The following is a 19,767-nucleotide window of genomic DNA, read 5'->3' on the forward strand; positions in this document are numbered from 1 at the left end:
CAACTAATGACAAGCAATTGAACAAGTATACAAATTAAATATAAAGTGTTTTTTTCCCCCAGGTAGTTTCAAATATTCAAATAAACATTCATAAAATGAAATAATTCAAGGTATATAAAACTACTATTAAGTCTTCACTTCATGATAATTTTATATAATGCATTAACACTGATTTGCTGCCGTCAGAGTTTGATTAAAAAGCAGGCCTGTATTTAAAATTAGCTTTCTTTTTTTCTTCAGGCTTGTTCATATTCAAATAGATGTTTAATTAAACCTACTAAAGGTATTCCGACAAGAGAAATTATGTTTTTTTTTCTCTTTTTCTTGTCAGTATTGTTGGACAGTAGTTTAAATCAGACAGTGGCAGATAGCACTGCAAGTCCTAATGCACAGATTATGCATTTTGACATATATATTAATTTTTTTTATTTTTTTTTGTCCTGCCTCTTTACATCCACTTAAGACAGAACTGACTGTGTTTACAGTAATCTCACCAAGATGGGCATTTTAAGCATAAAGTGCATTTGAGTGTTGACATGCAGAGCCACATTACAGTGAGTGCTCTTCACAGAATGAAACGTTGGAAAGCATCTTTCAGCCGCATGGGCAATGGAAAGTAGCTGCATGTCAGTCACACGGCACTCAGGGAACTGAGCCGATACTCTATACTGGAATCAAGTGCAAGAGGTCGAGAATTCAAATGGTTGGTTTTTTCAATAAAAATAAACCAATTAAAATTGCATCTGATGGTCAGAAGATGTAATGGTGGAGTATTTGGTTGCACTTTTTGTTTCTGCATGAGAATGGACAGCGAGCCGCTAAGCAATAGAGAAGTAACATTACAGGTATTTTTTATGTTTTTGAAAGGAGGCTCTAATGCTTATTAGCAAGACTGCATTTGTTTATTTACAAATACAGTAAAAACAGTAATATTGCGAAATATTATTTCATATTAAGATAACTGTTTTCTATATGAATGTATTCAAATGCAATTTATTCCTGCGATGGCAAAGCTGAATTTTCAGCTTAATTAATGCAGTCTTCAGTGTCATGATCCTTCAGAAATCATTCTAATAATAATAAATGTTTATCGAGCAACAAATCAGCATTTTAGAATTATTTCTGAAGGATCATGTGACACTGAAGACTGAAAATTCAGCTTTGATCACAGGAATAAATTACATTTTAAAAAGTTAAATAGAAAAAAATATTTTATATTTTAATAATTTTTCACAATATTACTGTCTTTGGTGTATTTTTTGATAATTGTTGGATAATTGATAACAGATTCTTTAGTTCTTTTGAAAACATAAACAAGTAGCTTGATTGACAGGTGATCTGACCAATCATACTTCGCCATCCGCCATTTTGTCGGACAAAGCAGTCAGGAGAATTTGAACTTGAAACACGGGAGTGTACTGACGTCTTTCCGCGGTTAAAACAACATTCCTTAATTATGTTCATTCATGTTTATGATGCTATAAATTAACTACAAGGAAGAGATGATCGGTTCACGAGCAGCTTTAACTGATGCTCTACAGAGATCTGACAGACACATTAAAGAGCCACAAAACGGTATTTATTGTTTAAATTCTTTTTTTTTTTTAAATGACTAAATTTGAAAGGTCAGACTTTGTTTAATACGTTTAATATAAAAAGTAACCTGGTCTGTCCTGTATTGCGAGTTGTCAGTCTCCTCTCCTCTCTGCTCCACGATGTATTTCTCACTGCGTGAGAACATGGTGTGGACAGAACTGTGGCATGAGAGCGGCGTAGCTTGTCGGGCATAGTGAGTGACAGACTGTAATTGACAGTCGACAGTAACTAAGGGGGGCGGGTCTTTGCGAACGGTCAATTAGGCCTACTTTATTTAGGTTTTTATTTACTTTGTCCTCAGTTATATATTTTTTCTACCCAAATTCAGAATGCAAGACAATTTTTTTTCTTTTTTTGTAAATTAATATACATTATATTCATATTAAATAATAAAATTTTGAATCACAATAACAGCATATTTCATGTTTTTTTTATTACTTACTGATTAAATAAGACCCTCAGCACTTCCTTGACTGGGCCCTAGTTTGAAAACCCCTGCTCTAGATAACAGTGCCTCTCTTACCCTGTCTTGGCTAAAGGAAATAATAATTCTTAATGTGTCAAATTTTGACATTTTCTAACAATTGGTAAGGGGAGGATTGTTGTTCCAAGAACCAGCAATGGACATTTAGGAACAGGTCCTACTTTTGTAAACAGTCGATGTGAACGCTAGAGAGCTCTATTTTTTCTTTTCAAATGTAAATCATTTAACTGTGACTCTGAAATTGATATTAAACATGCAGGGAGATATATTTACAATAGCAAACTGGAAGTGCTGTCACATTGTGAAACTGAGAGTTTTGTATTCAGGCCATAGGACATTTACAAATAATGCTCTATGATCATCTCGGGTTGTAATGTTACCGCCACAAGGCTGTGTGTCTTTGCTTTTATACTCTGCTTTTGTACTCAGGGAAGACTGCAAGCACACAGTGAATGACAGTTCAGTGGATGCAGCACCAGTGTTACACGCCTGACACACAAAGGTCTGTACAATCTCTTTGAAACAAGTCTCTCAAGGCTGCATTTATTTGATCAAAGATATAGGAAAAATACTGAAATATTATTATAATGTAATACATTTCATTATTTTAATATATGTTAAAATGCAATTTATTCCTGCGATGCAAAGATGAATTTTCAGCATCATTACTCCAGTCTTCAGTGTCACATGATCCTTCAGAATTATGATGATTTGATGCTCGAGAAACAATTCTTATCAATGTTGAAAACAGTTGCACTGTTTAATATTTTTGTTGAAACCGTGATTTTTTTTTTTTTTTTAGGACTCTTTTAGGACTTTTTCAAAAGAACAGCATTTAGGCTATTGAAAATCTAAATCTTTTGTAACATACTGTAGAAGGTCTGACTTTTGATCAACTTTATGCATCCTTTGCTTAACCAAACGTTTGAACGGTGTAAATATATCTTAAATGTATGCTTTCAACATACAGAGGTTGTCCTCATCATGCTGTTTTCATAAACACTGTATTAGAATGCAAAACCCTTATGAGCAGCTAATCTCTCAGAATAAACAAATAAACTCACGTACACAATTACATATTAAAACAGCCATAAGTGAGCCCGAAATAGAAAGTCGCAAACACAAACCCAGCAGCACGACCAGATGGTGTGTGTGTGTGTGTGTGTGTGTGTGTGTGTGTGTGTGTGTGTGTGTGTGTGTGTGTGTGTGTGTGTGTGTGTGTGTGTGTGTGTGTGTGTGTGTGTGTGTGTGTGTGTGTGTGTGTGTGTGTGTGTGTGTGTGTGTGTGTGTGTGTGTGTGTGTGTGTGATATTTAGCAATATTTCACCTCCCTAAGAGATGATTTTCAGGGATATTTCCCTCCCTATGAAATGACAGATTGTGTGTGAGTGTTTCTCTTTATGACAGCGAGAGGGTGTGTGTTTCATTATTTAAAAGTATGCTCCCGTTTACACTGACAGCAGATGAGAGGAGAAGGAGAGGAAGCATTGCTTTCTGTGGAGGCTGTGTCTCTTTTTTCCAAACAGTGATTTGCATTTCAGTGTGCTGCCAAGAAGCATGTAAACACACACACACACAAACACACACATTACCAGCAGCACCCTGAATTCAAATGCAGCACTGGAAGTTAAGTAGCATTTCAAGTTTTGGGGTATTCGCTTTTTTTTACCGTACTGGTCTTTATCGAGTTTATTGTGGCAGTTATTCGGATCTGACGGACACACACAGTTGCGTGCCATCATCCTTCATCATGCCAAATGATTTATGTCCTGTATGGAAATCTGTAGACTTTTATAAGTCAAGCTATATTATGTTCCAGTATTTGTAATACAGGGACTTTAAATGAGTTTGTGAATTACATCAAATACAACGCGGATTACAGCAGGATTGCTAAAAGACTTTTAAGATTACTTCTTTTATGAAAATCATTCTACACGCCAGGTCTGAATTTGTTATCAGGGAATACTGACTCTTAAAAGGCAAAGCTGCAGTGCAGAGTAATCTAAAAAATTAATTTGCGCAAAGATGTATTGGAAAGCTGATGGTGCAGGTCAGAGAAAAAAAAGAAGTGAGCCGTCTTCCCTCGGGGGGGAAAACTTTTTTTCTAGATCTATTAATTTATTCAAAAGATAATAACATTAAAAATGTTAGTTGCACATAATGAGCATGTTGTTAATTTCTGAATTAAAATTAATTTTGATATTTTTGGTGGGTGATAATTCTGATTTGATTTAAGAAGAAAAAACTCATAAAAAATAGCATTAAATGATACAATTCTTCAAAAGAAAACTTTTAACGTTAACAAACGTTGTTAAACATAATATTGAAGCATTTATTCTTGGAAAAAAAAAAACATTTTAACTAGAGCTGCAAATAGATTAATTGTGAATAATCGCATCTAACATAAACGTTTTTGTTTACATAATATACATGAATATATATATATATATATATTATTTAAACAAAAACTTTATGTTAGATGTGATTAATCCATTTGACGGCACTCATTTTGACAAATCTGTTTGATTTTTTTTGCCCACAAGAATCAAAGATCAACAAAATAATATGGTCCGACTAACATTCAGAAACATGCAATAAAAATACTCTTAAACAGGAATACCATAGAGAGGATCCTGCAGGCCCTCATTGATGTGGGTCAAGGTCAGTAAGTCTCTTAAAATTTCTGATAATAAATACAAATATTTCTAATATTTAATAAAATTATATTTTAATATATTTGAAAATTTGAATGATGATTAAGATAACATTAAGTAAGAGATAATGTACATCCAGCCGGTTGTTATCTGAGAATAACCCCCCAACAGGGTGACGAGGACCCCGAAACGAACCATAGGGGTATTCCATCAGCCTGAAGGAGGTTTATTCTGAGAGAACAACCGGCTGGATGTAGGCCTACATTATCCCGCTTATTACACGGCTTACCACATAAGTAAATAATTAGAAGAAAAAAAAAAGAGAGAGCGAGTCCATGATACTCCATGGCATAATTAAATATCTGTACACACTATATTGGACTGAGTTTTAATATTTTATTAGCTCACCAAAAGCAAAACGTCCACGAAGAAAAAACGTTCCTTGCAAGCGTATAGCGCTGCTGACTTCAGTAACCCGGATGAGCCTGTGTTATGTTTCTAGAAATAACATACGCTGGATGGAGCTATTGACCAATCAGAACCAAGTATTCCACAGAGCCGTGTAATAACCTAGATTGATACATGCTGTAAAATGTGTTCATTGTTAGTTGATACCTAATAAATAAATTTGATTCTAACTTGAAGAACTGTGAATTTAGTTTAAGAAAATGTATTTTGCCATGGTAAAGCACTCTCTGTCATCTCCCCTCAGACGGCACGGTCGATTTCTAAGTTGCGTTACAGTAGCAGAGTGCATTATACGCTTGTCCCGCTGTTGAGTTTGGCCTCTGCTGAGGACATGGGTGATGCGGTGCTCCGCACTTTTGGGCAGAAATCCCATTACAGAGAACAAGCTCTCACCTCAGATGGTCTCCAACAAACTGAAACCCAATATCACAGGGTTACAAGCAGTGTATCATCCACACACACTCAGTAGGCAAGGTATTGGGTGGGTGAGCGGCGCGCATCAGCGGATTGTGCCGTAGTTCAACAGACACGGCAAACGGCCCACCTGAAGTTATGTTTACCGAGAGAGACCGGAATAGGCAATTTGGAGAGCGGGCGAGTGATAGAGAGAGAGGGGGAGTGAGTGAAGGATGAAAAAGTAAATCCTTACTCATCTCGCATCGATTCTTCTCTGTTTCATCATCTCAGGCAGGAATATGTCTCTCTCTCCCCAGTTACGAGTTCCTCTGATGGCAAGATCTCCCTGTAAGACGCTGTGTTGCCAGCGATTGGGTTGAGCTCAAGGATGGGAAATGAGAGCGCAGCTGTCAGGCTGACTTCTCTTCAGTGCGCCTGCCAACTGATCTCAGAACAGCGACCTGAACTCTCTTCCAGTCAGTCTGAGTCAAACAAAGCTTTCGATGCCTAATTGAAACATGTTGTCCTCTTTGAAATTAAAGAAATAGTTCAGGGAAAATGTAAATTCTGTCAACGTTAACTCACCTCTGTGCTGTTATTTTGTCTTTTTCCAAAGACGTCTTTAATGCCTTTAGAAAGCTGTCTGTTAGCTTTCCCAATCATCTAAAAGATCAACAAGGTCTATAATACCCGAAGAAAGCTAACTATTAGCATTTCCATTCATCTCAATGGCAGTTGTTTGGCTGGTGCAGGAAGCATGTCAAATCTCCCATCTTTGCTCATGCAGGGGCACTTACTTTTGCTGCCAGGATGTTTTGAACCAGAGCCATAAATCATGTTACTAAACAATCTGGGGCTGCAGTAAAATTAGGTTATGTTGCAACGTCTACTCAATAATTTAACTTAATTTTAAAAAAGGGAGAAAAAAAAACTTTGAAAAAAATGATCAGTTAAAAATGGCTTAAATGTCAGTTCCTAAAAGCAAAAGTTTTTTTTTACGAGATATAAGCACGATTGAAAATGTGAGACTTAGCGAGTTACATTTTAGCACAATATTGCCTATCTTTGCCAAAATTGTTGTTGCTGAACCGTTGCACAGTTCTGAGCTAGTTACTGTTTAGGTACTGCATGTTTAGTAACCTCTGTTTAGTTACTGAATGAATCTGCACTTTTGAACGAATTGGTTGAGTGAATGATTCAATGACCCAATGGTAGAGCAGGGTTTCACAAACTGGGATTTGGGAAGGAACTGCAAGGGTTTTGTAAGCTGATGAAAAATCATTAATTAAATTAAATCATTGTAAAGTTATAATGAATAAATAATTTTAAAATAAAACATGATATATATATATTTTATATATATATTTAAAAAAAAATTGTTATAAGGTATTATCAAATATTTGATTTGTTTTCTTGCATGTCATGTGACCATTAATCAACATCATAGAATTGTGTACATACTGTATGCATATGAAAATGTGAAAATATATGAGATGTTTTAAATAATAACTTAAAATGGTACTTCAAATGTTTTTTTTGGGGTTTTTTTTTTTTCTGCTATAAAGAGTCACTTGCTTTGTTCCTGAATGAATCAGCTGTTTTGAACAAATTGTTTGAATGAATGATTCATTAAGACCAGCTCTGGGCTGCAATAATACTTCTAAATGCCACTTCAGATGCAGCTTCTGTGCCACCTCTGCAGTGGACAAATTAATTTTGTTGAAACTGGTTTCATTAGATTGGTAACAGCACTGAATAAATGTAAGAATTTACCATAAAAGAATTTGCACAAATTGCCCCATAAAAATCCACTGGAAATCAATTTATGGTGGTAAAAATTGTTGTGTGTGTGTGTGTGTGCGTGTGCGTGTGTGTGCGTGTGCGTGTGTGTGTGTGTGTGTGTGTGTGTGTGTGTGTGTGTGTGTGTGTGTGCTCTTGTTTATGTGATTTATGAGGACACAAATTTGCATAATGACATGTGTATTACACTGGTATTACAACTTAAACTTGGGTTATGAGGACATTTCATGAGTCCTCATAATTTAAATAGCTTAAAAAACATAAAAAACAATGAATTATTAAAAATTTAAACATGCAGAATGTTTCCTGTGATGGGTAGGTTTAGGGATAGGTGCAGTGTAAGAGGATAGAATATACAGTTTGTACTGTATAAAAACCATTACGCCTATCCTCACAAGTATAGCAAAACAAACTGTGTGTGTGTGTGTGTGTGTGTGTGTGTGTGTGTGTGAGTGTGTGTGTGTGTGTGTGTGTGTGTTTGTTTATTATAAGAGTGTAGTGGCATTTTAAGTTTCATTGAATAGTAAGCAACAGCATAAACGCTTCTCTTTTTGTGCACCACGGACGCATGTTGGCAAATAAACAATGACAGTTTTTTCATTTGTACTGTAGGTGAACTATTCCCTTAAGCAAAATACAGTTATCAGAGGCATTATTGCCTATTTTAAATGATGTTATGCATCATTTTAAAACAGGGGTGAAGTGTTTTTGGATGCTGGAACAGTGCAGGACACTCACCAACTATGTATGTATTGCCTAGAGCTGTGATTATACAGTAATCAGCCATGGAGAGGGTGGGAGTGCTGTGTGTGTGTGTGTGTGTGTGTGTGTGTGTGTCTGTGTGTCTGTGTGTGTGTGTGTGTGTGTGTGTGTGTGTGTGTGTGTGTGTGTGTGTGTGTGTGTGTGTGTGTGTGTGTGTGTGTGTGTGTGTGTGTGTGTGTGTGTGTGTGTGTGTGTGTGTGTTTGTGTGTAGCAATTTTTTGAATTCACCAAGGACGGCAGATAAACAGCAACTCCAGGATTAAGAGATTTGGTGGACGAGAAGCAGCCAGCCTGAAAGGTGCCTGTTTTCGCTTAAAACCTGAGAAACAATGTCCACATCCTGCTAACAATGGCAATGTTTTAATCCTTCTACTTCAGTCTGAGTACCACTCATTAATATGGTAATACCAGTCATTTAATATTTGTCAGAGAATTATATAACTTGCTGTCAAAAAGCTGCAGTGCTGTTTATGAGTAAGTGTGTGTGTTCTAAAACCACCGTGAAAAGTGCTGATTAGCTACGGCCTGAGAATGATTAATTAATACCGTACACACATTTCCATTTTATAGTTTCCTATCAATTATTGAGGTAAGATGCATTTTAATGAACTGCGGGTGGAGGTGTGTGTTTCCGTGTGCCGCACACACAGCGCGTAATGTACTGCGTGCAGAAGGTCTTATTAAAACACTTTTCTCTCAGCTAATGTTTATTTGAGAAGTTGAAAATAATGACTTCATTCCTTCTATCTTTCGCATTCCACCCACACCAAGTTTGATTAGTTGTGTGTGTGTCCATGCAACCTCATTACTGCACCAGGTTCATTAATTCATGTCCTTTAGTGCGGCCTGTGTGACTATATGTTGTTTTCCCAGAGTATCTCTGTGTGTTGTCTGTGGCCTGTGGAGTTTAATTGTTTGATGGGTAAAGTCTCTAAACAGCTGTATTTCAGTGCAAAACCAGCCTCACTAACCCCCCACAATCTAGTTTACACTGAAGCCGCGGTGTAATAATAGAGCCGGCTATCTATGGAGATTCCCGTTTCGATTAGTCTCCATTTCACAAGTTCTTGTTTCATTTCAGTTTGATACTGATTCATCTATATTTTACTGTCGATTTTGTGAAATAAATCATCTGCTACTTGTAAGTTAAATCTCTAAATTATATATATATATATATATATATAAAAATAACTATTAATTAAAAGAACTGGCTCACAAGTTCATTAATTTTGAAAAATGGGATACAAGGTTGCATTGTATGTTTTTGGTTCACTAAAAAGAACCGTATCATAAGAGTCTTGTTTGTGAATCGTGCTACAAGGCTGTGCTGGATGTTTTTGGTTCACTAAATGGTAAACATAACCAGTTTTTTTACATAATAGTCATTTTTTTGTTAATCAGGCAACACTGGTGGCGCTGGATGTTGTTGAATCTCTAAAAAGAGCCAGCTCACAAGAGGACCAGTTGCGTTTTATGTTTGTTTTTGCACACTGCCCTCAAGTTTAACTCGGTAGACATTCCTTACCAATACTTTGCGGTAGCTACATAAATATAGGCTACTTAGCAAAAATATGGTCAAATATTGTTTATTTTGCCATTGTGCTAAAGATTTAGCCATAACGGACCTTCGTTGCAAAAAGCTTTGCAGGAATCTACAAAGAATATGATACTTTACGAGAATATTTATTTAAATATCGACAGGTCAAACTGTTTAGTGAGTTATGGTGCATTTCATTTGTCTTCGGAAGTTGAAAATTCCTCTTTACCAGGAACTCTAAACTGAGTTACAACTGGAAACTCGGGAACCACAACAACCCCTGACTTCAGAATCCAATATGGCTGCTCAGAGCATCAAATGTAGTGAAACAGTAGTAAAATATTGTTTATTAGCTCTTTTGTTTATCACTGCCTCAATAAACTCAGCGGTGCACACAGCACTATTCAACCTCTATTTGTTACTTCAGTATTATCTGTGCAAACTACTGCTTTTTAATGTTTGTATTCCAAAAGAGCAAGCAAAACAAAGGTTTGCCTGACTGCGTCCAACTTAGTTTTCTGACCTGTTTACTGGAATGGGGTCAACTCGTGATTGCCAGCTGAATCTGAGGTAAATGGAACGCAGCATTAGTTCAACAGAACGCAGTGGCATGTGTAGGACAGGAAGCGCTGTGTTTTCATGCAGCCACTGAAAATAGGCAGAGTAAAAGATCCATCTGGATATTATAATAGTCTGGATCGTTCTAATCAATGTGTCAGTGCAAGAAATACATATTATTACCTTGAGTGAGAAACAACTAACAAACATGACGCTATCAGTAAGAACCATTTATTCATGTATTCCTCCTTGAATGTTGAGGTGTATAGTGACTTGAAATCTTAAAGGCTGAAGGTTCAAACCCCTCAAGGCTTGATTCATGTAGTTTGACCATTGTGTCCTTGATCCAAACACTTCACCTCACCTTGCTCCAGGGTAAATGTCATTGTAATAAGTGCACTGTAAATCACTTTGAATAAACTGTCAACTAAATGACTAATTAGAGTGCTTTTGCAAATTCTTGTGAGGACTACATTTCTGAAAATTGAAACCCCTAAAAAACTTGTCCTTGATCATAAAAAGCTTCATAAAGGCTCACAATATTTTTTTCCACATCTTGGTTTAAACATGATGGTCAGCACTGGTTTGATGCTGGACTAACTGATGGACCTAGAATTGTACCTAAAAAATCACTTGGGCCCTATTTTAACGATCTAAGCGCATGGTCTAAAGCGCAGGGCGCAAGTGCACTTAGAAAGTAAAGTCCGAATCCCCTTTTGCTAGTTTAACGACGAGAAAAACGTTACTTACTTTACTTTTCTTAGTTACCCCCTTTGGAAAGTAACTTTTTAAAGAGCACCTATTATGACATATAAAATGTTCCTAATGTTGTTTAGGGAGTCCCCAACATCAGTTTTACGTGCATGCAATGTCAAAAAACACTTTTGTTTTCGTATAATATGCATTTATTTTTACCTGATTTGCTCACCGACTCCCAAATGATTCGTTCAACGACTCATTTTTCCAAACCCCTCCTTTGCGCGACGCTAATCTGCGATTGGTCAGATGACCCAGCAGTTTACAGAGATAATACTTATTGTTTAACACGGAGTACAATGATGCTTTTATCAATTAAATCGTGTTATAATAATGATTATAGTCCACTGCTTTATAGTTTGTAGTAAAAAACTAAAAATAAGATAAAGAATTTAATGTTATGTTAGCGAGAGTAGCCCAGAGTTCATATTGTAAAAGCACAATCAGTCTTTGTTTGCATTAGCCCGATGCATAAACATAACGTTTTTACAAAAAAAAAATGCAGTTACGTTACTACGAGGTATTATTCTATTCTTTAAGACAACTCCGAAAACAATGACAAACACTTCACATATCTCAATACAATTGTCATTGAAGACCTAGAAGCTAAACGGTGCTTACACAACAAACAAAATAATTATTAACCATGCTACATAAAACATAAATGCAACAATTATTAAAGGAGAACTCCAGCGCAAAATGAACCTTTGGTCTAATTACACATTGTTACCTAGTCAACCATTATCTGAGATTTGTTTTCATGATTATCAAATGTAAATAGTTTTATCTCTAAAAACAGTTTAGCCTATAACGCTAGTATAACGCTAGTATATGGGGCATGGAGTAATGACAAATAAAAATCGCTTGTTAATACCACTAACAAGGCTCAAAATAGCCCCACACTAACACGGCAGCATTAATGAGGGTCCCTACATGCAAACCGAAGCATTGAGAACTTTGACAGTGTCCAGACAGTTTAATAAGAAGATATTTTATACATACAGTCAACTTCACGTATATAAGCAGAATCCATCTTTGAAAAACAGACTCTATGAATCGATCTACAAACCACCGATCCAAATGCGCTGAACTGTGTAGAATCTCATATGGTCCAGCGCATTTGGATCGGTGGTTCGTAGATCGATTGATAGAGTCTGTTTTTCAAAGATGGATTCTGCTTATATACGTGAAGTTGACTGTATGTATAAAATATCTTCTTATTAAACTGTCTGGACACTTACACAGTTCTCAATGCTTCGGTTTGCATGTAGGGACCCTCATTATGCTACCGTGTTAGTGTGGGGCTATTTTGAGCCTTGTTAGTGGTATTAACAAGCGATTTTTATTTGTCATTACTCCATGCCCCATATACTAGCGTTATACTAGCGTTTCATTTTGCACCGGAGTTCTCCTTTAATAAACTTACAGGTTGTGATACGGAGGAGGAAGCTGATGCAAATACACTTAGAAATGAACCTTGCTTCAATATCAGCGGCTCGCGAATCCAAGTTTGATTGCATTTAAAAAGCAATCGTCTTCAAAATGGCGCGAACAAAGCACAAGGCTCGGACTATACTTCTGTGGTATAGTTATATGAATTGTAGCCACTTAGTCTTCAAATGCTCCTCCTTGGGCAGATGAAAAAAGTTGGCTTTTGAGTCGCACTTCAGAACACAGCGTCTCGTCACCATGATATTTTCCCTGGCCTTGGAGCGCAATAAGTGGGCGTATCGTATTCAAATAACTTGACAAGTTGACGTCATCTAGTCAGAGAAAAAGCTTCGGTCTTCTAACGATTCATAAAAATGACTCCTAGTCGACTCTTACTTTTGAAAGACAATAACTTTATATACGGTGCACTTTCATATTTCAAACTTTGCAGGATGTTTTTGTTCACTTAGATCTATGTTACACACTACATGAAAGGTAAATTTCAAAATTCCATAATAGGTGCCCTTTAAGTTACTCGTTACTTTTACGTTACTTTTATTGGCAGAACCCAATATCTGTTCCTAAATGTGTAGGCCTACATAAAGTTATACTATGAACTCTACCTATTGAAAAACTAGAAGAAGAACTTTACATTTATAAAGGAGCGCGGAGCTCCTGAGAAGTCCTGATTATATTGCCTGCTATATTTACTTCTTATTTATTAAATCCAGGCAATTGGTGGATGAAACATTGATTAAAATTAAGATACAATTAATACAAAACGAAATTCACTTTAAAGAAAGGCTTTCTACTAAAACAAACTTAATGAAGTGGTCAAAATCACAGGCAACAACTAGGCCTATTAGCCTACAGTAAAGATAAATTTTATGTCGGAGCGGGATTTGAGTGAACGCCGTCTTAACGGTGAGCATGTGGGGGGGAGAGGTAAGATTTTTCTTACAATCATCGAATATTATTTAGTTTGATATGCAAAATGAAATTTCTTGATTTTGCTTAAAGGGCACCTATTATGACATTTAAAATGTTCCTAATGTTGTTTAGGGAGTCCCCAACAACAGTTTTACGTGCATGCAATGACAAAAAAACACTTTAGTTGTCGTATAATATGCATTTATTTTTACCTGATTTGCTCACCGACTCCCAAATGAATCGTTCAACGACTCATTTTTCCAAACCCCGCCTTTGCGCGACGCTAATCTGCGATTGGTCAGATGACCCAGCAGTGTTTACAGAGATAATACTTATTGTTTAACACGGAGTACAATGATGCTTTTATCAATTAAATTGTGTTATAATAATGATTATAGTCCACTGCTTTGTAGTTTGTAGTAAAAAACTAAAAATAAGATAAAGAATTTAATGTTATGCAAGCATAGCCCAGAGTTCATATTGTAAAAGCACAATCAGTCTTTGTTTGCGTTAGCCCGATGCATAAACATAACGTTTAAAAAAAAAAAAATGCAGTTATGTTACGAGGTATTAATCTATTCTATAAGACAACTCCGAAAACAACGACAAGCACTTCACATATCTCAATACACTTGCCATTGAAGACCTAGAAGCTAAACGGTGCTTACACAACAGACAAAATAATTATTAAGCATGCTACATAAAACATAAAAGCAACAATTATTAATAACACTTACAGGTTGTGATACGGAGGAGGAAGCTGATGCAAATACACCTGGAACTGAACCTTCCTTCAATATCAGTCGGCTCGCGAATCCAAGTTTTATAAGTTTTTGGATCGCGAATCCAAGAATCCAAGTTAGTAAAGCAATCGTCTTCAAAATGGCGCGAACAAAGCACAAGGCTCGGACTATACTTCTGTGGTATAGTTGTATATATGAATTGTAGTCACTTAGTCTTCAAATGCTGACTTAACTTGAGCCGCACTTCAGAACACAGCGTCTTGTCGCCATGACGTTTTCAAGTTTTCCCTGCTGGCCTTGGAGCGCAATAAGTGGGCGTATCGTATTCAAATAACTTGACAAGTTGACGTCATCTAGTAAGAGAAAAAGCTTCGGTCTTCTAACGATTCATAAAAATGAATCAGAGTCGACTCTTACTTTTGAAAGACAATAACTTTATATACGGTGCACTTTCATATTTCAAACTTTGCAGGATGTTTTTGTTCACTTAGATCTATGTTACACACTACATGAAAGGTAAATTTCAAAATTCCATAATAGGTGCCCTTTAATATTTGGTGTTTTAAATGCCAACCCTTTTTCATCCGGTGGCTAGTATTACTTTTGGTTTGCGCAGTGTAATTCACAGAATTGACTGCTCTGCTACCAGCCTCTGTCACGTACCGTGCAGAGCTTGTGACTATAGCAAGCGCGCAGCTGAGAAGACAGTGTCGCTGTCAAATCTGTCCCTGGGAAAAGTAACCTTGTGTAAGAGTAACCCAAACCCTAACCCTAACCCTAACCCTAACCCTAACCCTCTAACCCTAACCTAACCCTGGCCAGCCCAGGGAGGGTGGCCCGTCCTTGGTCAGAGTCAGATTTCTCCGCCACCCCTGGAGCTCCTTCTGGAGCAAAGACGGTCCTAAAACGGGCCTTGGTGATTTTACAGCCAATTGCGCCAATTGCGCTCGTGCCATGGCGGATTCGCTATTTACATGGTGGAATTTGCAAGTGGAAAAACGGACCGTTTTTCTAGCGAGGAAACTGGTCTGCTCGTGTGTGAGGTTAAAGTGCGTGAGCAGACCATCTACGGCACAAAGTGTACGCGCGCTGTGGACCCGCCTATTGGCATATATTACTAACACGCTTTTTAAATAACAAAAAATATATTGCGCCATTTGAAATTTAGACCAGGTTTCTGTTAGTCAATGGCGCAGTCTATTCCAGTTGCCTCAAAATAGCAACGTGGCGCAGGACGTGAAAATGATAACTGCGTCAGGCTGAAACTAGTTGAAAACACTTGTCGCACCTGGTGCCGCATTGCACCGGCTGTATGATATTGCACCTTGGTGTCTATGTGTGTGTTTTCTGTGTAAATGTAGGATATGAGATTGCTGTCTGAGCTTTACCAATGCGAGATGCATAAATGAGTAAGTCGTCATTGAGGCTGTAAAGATGGGCTGACAGGTTTAACTTTTGCCTGCTGTTTTATTTAACAGCACAGGGTAAAGTGCAGCCACACTTCACTGTCAAACCAAATCCTCTCTGAATGAGACAGATGGGCAGATTTAGCCCATACTAACGAGAGCCCTGATGGTTCTTACTGCGCATGTGTGCGCGCCGAAGCTGAAGAAATAGATGACCCCCGCTTGCCTTTATCATTCTTCTCTCTCTTTTTCTCTCTCGCTCTCTCTTTTTCACCCTGCAAGAATTGCAAGTCTTTGTTGTGAACTATCTAATATTTGTTATCGTGAGATTCCACAGGCGCAGCTCGGCCCTGCCATACACAGACATAATGAATCCAAATAAATCCCTTTCGCTGGATACTGCCATCCTAGCGCCCATCCTCGAAAGCAGACGAGTGTGCAACAGCTAGATAAGATGAGCCGGGGTGGTAGAGAAGGGATGAGGTGGGATGGAGGGCGGCAGGAAGAGGGTTTAGAAATGTCTGGGAATTCCAGGTTAAAGCTTTTTCACCCGGAGAATGAGGTCTCATGGGCTTTATGGGTTACATGACAAATCCAATGCAATGTAGCTTCTCCTATCAGTGGCTCCCCTGTCATAGTTCTGTGAATACGTGTTTAGCCTATATCTGGTGCGTTTTGCTCCACTTAGAATATTTTAGGGTCACTGCCACATGGAGCGGAAACATCCATGCAGGAATACTTGTGTTGTGTTCACTTATGAGTTTGGCTCTGTTTGTGTTGATTGGTTACTAATAATCTCTTATAAATACACTTCTTGCCAATAATCTGATATTTTTGATCACAGGCCCAAATATGAAAACTCTGACATTACACGCCCTCATGTCTTTTGAAACCTGCATGACCATTTTTGTTTCAGTAAAACACAAAAGAGTGTTTTTTTTGTAGAATTTCCAAGTTGCTATTTTTCATGCAGTGAAAGTAAATATTCAGCATGTTTACAATGCTCACCAATACACTAATAACTACCAAAAATCAGTTTATTGAAATTACCCCATTTATCGGTTCAATGCAAGTAAACCGTGTTTACAAGACAGACTATTCCCCAGTGGTGACGTCAAAAAGTAAGCATCCATGTATTTCACTCAGACTATAAAGCATTAAAGGAATAACGCATTAATAAGCCTAGAGTATTTTAAAAAGTCAGCAGGTAACTTGCACAGACTCATATTTGAAGTGTCTACAACTGTACCACTTTTCCTTTAGCTCCACGAATATCTGCCTGACGCAATACTTTACAATAGTAAATAATGCATTTCCAAGAACAAAACGTATCTGGAAATTTTACCAAATTGGTCCAAATGATTTCTTCACAAATCAAACTGACTGATTCAGTTCTTGAGTTTAATTCAATCACGATTCGACACAATGGCTTCATTAACAGCTCACTGGATTAGAAGATTATCCATTAATAAAGATTACAATTTTGCTCTGTTGTTCACACAAATTTATCAGATTTATATTGAACTAAATAACATTTGGAATATAGTGCATGAGTCATTCGGACTACATTCATGAAAGTTTAATCAAATAAATAATCAACAAATTATTGATAAAAATAATCATTAGTTTAGCAAAACTTTCAAGGCACGATTTTCAAAGAATAATAACTTCTACTTTGGAAAAAAGTATATGAGTGGTATTAAATATTTATGGTGCTTTTTTGTTCTTTTATGAGTTTTACAGCCCATGATCCCCATCCACTTTCATTGTGTGACAACAGGCACGTGCAGAGAGGGGGGGGGCTTTGGGTGCTCGAGCCCCTGCCCTTTTTCAAAATTAATCAAAAGTGCCCTTCTCAAACAAATATCATTGATAATATTGTGGTCAATAAAACAAAACGCATTTGCTTATAATTTACATGACAATGTGTACAAGACTAAAGTAGCCTAAATTCACGTTTATTTTTACGTTTCTGTCAGTCTGAGGTGTCGTTGCTATAACGCGTTGCTATGGGTTGCGTCACTTGCGGTCAAGTTGTGCGTGTCATGCTCGGTCTTGACTGACGGTCTCCATTTTCGAGGGTCTAAAACTCCGGAGTAGTGTGTGGACGGCAGGCATAACCGTAGCAAAAGTTATGCGTTTTAAAATGAAAATGTATTAGTGTACACGTAGGTATCCCACACAGTCTGCTTGGGAACCGATGCTCTCGAGTGTCTTTCAGTGAGTATGGCTCGACGGCAGAAAAAAAAAACTATTACTATTATTTTTTTTTTATAATAAAAGGTTGTGTGTCGATTCAATTAAAAATCCACATAAGACATATTTTAAAATATTACTTAATTCGCTGAAGCCTGTTTGTCATGCATAATACACCGACCAATCGTCATCTGGCACAAGAAGTTCAAATATCATTGGACGGTCATTTATAAATAAATCATTTGAAAATTACATGGACAGACGAATTTACATTGAAGTGATCTGAATCTCCGTCGTTGACCTAATAGATGTTAATTGACTACAAACCAGCACCAAAAGTAGCATTAATGGTAATTATAGTATTCAAGTCACTTGAATTTAGGCCTAGTCTATATATTGATACACCGTTTACCATTATGAAACTATCATAGTTTGTTAAATGAAGCCCAGGCCTACTGCAGGCCTATTATGTGAAGTGTAGGCTGCCTGACAACAACACGCGAAATGGTGACTTTATTATTTTAACATTTTTGCACACACACATTACTTTTTTTTTTTTTAAAGAAGTCCCTTATGCGCTTTAAGCCTGCATTTATTTGATCAAAAATACAGATTTTTTTTTTTTTAAATAATGGTTTTCTATTTTAATATACTTTAAAAATATAATTTATTTCTGTGATGCAAAGCACATATATATTTATATATATGCCCCTTTTTATATTTGAGCCCCTGCCCCTGAGGAACTCTCTGCACGTCCCTGTGTGACAGCTTGGATATTCTGCTAAACTTGTGATTTTTCCATAAAAGAAAAGGGTTGCTACAACATAAGGGTGAGTAAACAATCAACAGATTTTTAATTTCTGCGAGAATGATCCAGCTTTAATAACTGGATAATAACCACGCTGCAAGCTCTGGTGATGAAAATATAAAATAAAAAGACCTCCAAACAGAAAACTGTTTAATTAGATTGAATAAGCTGGGATCAATTCATTCCACTATAAATGAAAACAAAGACTTTGAGGGCTTATGAAGGCGTTGATATTAAACCCATGAACTCCCTCATTGACATTCTTCAATGTTTCAGTCAGAAAATAACCACTTTGAAGTAACCCTACATTAGCATAGCATGTTAGCATCTGGATGTGAGGAGAACATTTTGTGTGGACAACATTAAAATGATCATTAAAGAATCATTGCAGGTTGAGAATGCAGGCTCTACCACATGCCCTACCTTCACCGCAGTCATTATCGCAACATTTATGCCACCCGCTAGCGCGAATGCTAATGCTTTTTAATTACGCTATTATCCATCAGGGAGACAGGCCATGCAGAACACAACTGAAGTCATTATCTGATCTAAACCTGGAAGCGAGACAAGTGTCCATCCATCACCTAACAAATACACACATGGCAGTCTGAAAAGGGCATTTGTCTTAAAGATGAAACAAGCTAGAAATACCCAGCACACACATTTATACAGCTGTGTTAATGTATCTAAGAAACATTGTTAAATTGCAATCATTTCTCTCTCAAGCAGACAGAGATATTGATGAATGCCTTTATTACTAGACTTCTGTAATGCTGCATGAATGCCAGAAGGAAGACTAGGAGAGTTCACTTTACACTTTGTTTGTTAGTCCCTTCAATGTCTTCCTAATCATTTTAGAATTCATTTGAAAAGTCTATTTGTGGTGTTCAAACTCAAGTCTATATATAAATGCATATCTAATATGCCCCAAACTATGAGCTGCCTTATCCAAAGGTCAAAGGATTTATGGGATGAACTTTATTGCTTTTAGTCTTCACCAATAGGGCAGGTTATCACAGTCTGACAGCTTAAAGTTCTTACCTTTGTGTATCTTTCATTGTCATCTGGTTTCCTTTTTGAATTAATTCTTATACTTTTTTGTTCTAAAAGAATAGTTAGAAAAAATATCCAAAAGGTTATATCTTTTGTTCACAAAATGTGATTTATTTTAAGAATATCCATGTATGACCACTTATTTCAATGTTGTGAAAGCGCTATTAGCGGGTTTAACACAATGACAATT

The 19,767-nt window shown here is 36.9% G+C and overlaps 1 long non-coding RNA gene across 2 annotated transcripts in view; it reads left to right on the plus strand.

Annotated features, from left to right (window-relative positions):
* Positions 1 to 1,393: 1,393 nt before the first annotated feature.
* Positions 1,394 to 19,767, plus strand: part of LOC306983620 — a 55,679-nt gene continuing 37,305 nt past the window's right edge. The window contains exons 1-3 of one of the 2 annotated variants that reach the window (XR_013794402.1): positions 1,394 to 1,575; positions 2,510 to 2,582; positions 5,915 to 6,075. This is a non-coding gene — a long non-coding RNA (uncharacterized lncRNA). Of the gene's footprint in view, positions 1,576 to 2,509; positions 2,583 to 5,914; positions 6,076 to 19,767 lie in introns of those variants that run through there. The other variant, XR_013794401.1, reaches the window with a different exon arrangement.

Source organism: Phoxinus phoxinus, assembly GCF_949152265.1.
Source record: "Phoxinus phoxinus genome assembly, chromosome: 16".
NCBI classification, from domain to species: domain Eukaryota; kingdom Metazoa; phylum Chordata; class Actinopteri; order Cypriniformes; family Leuciscidae; genus Phoxinus; species Phoxinus phoxinus.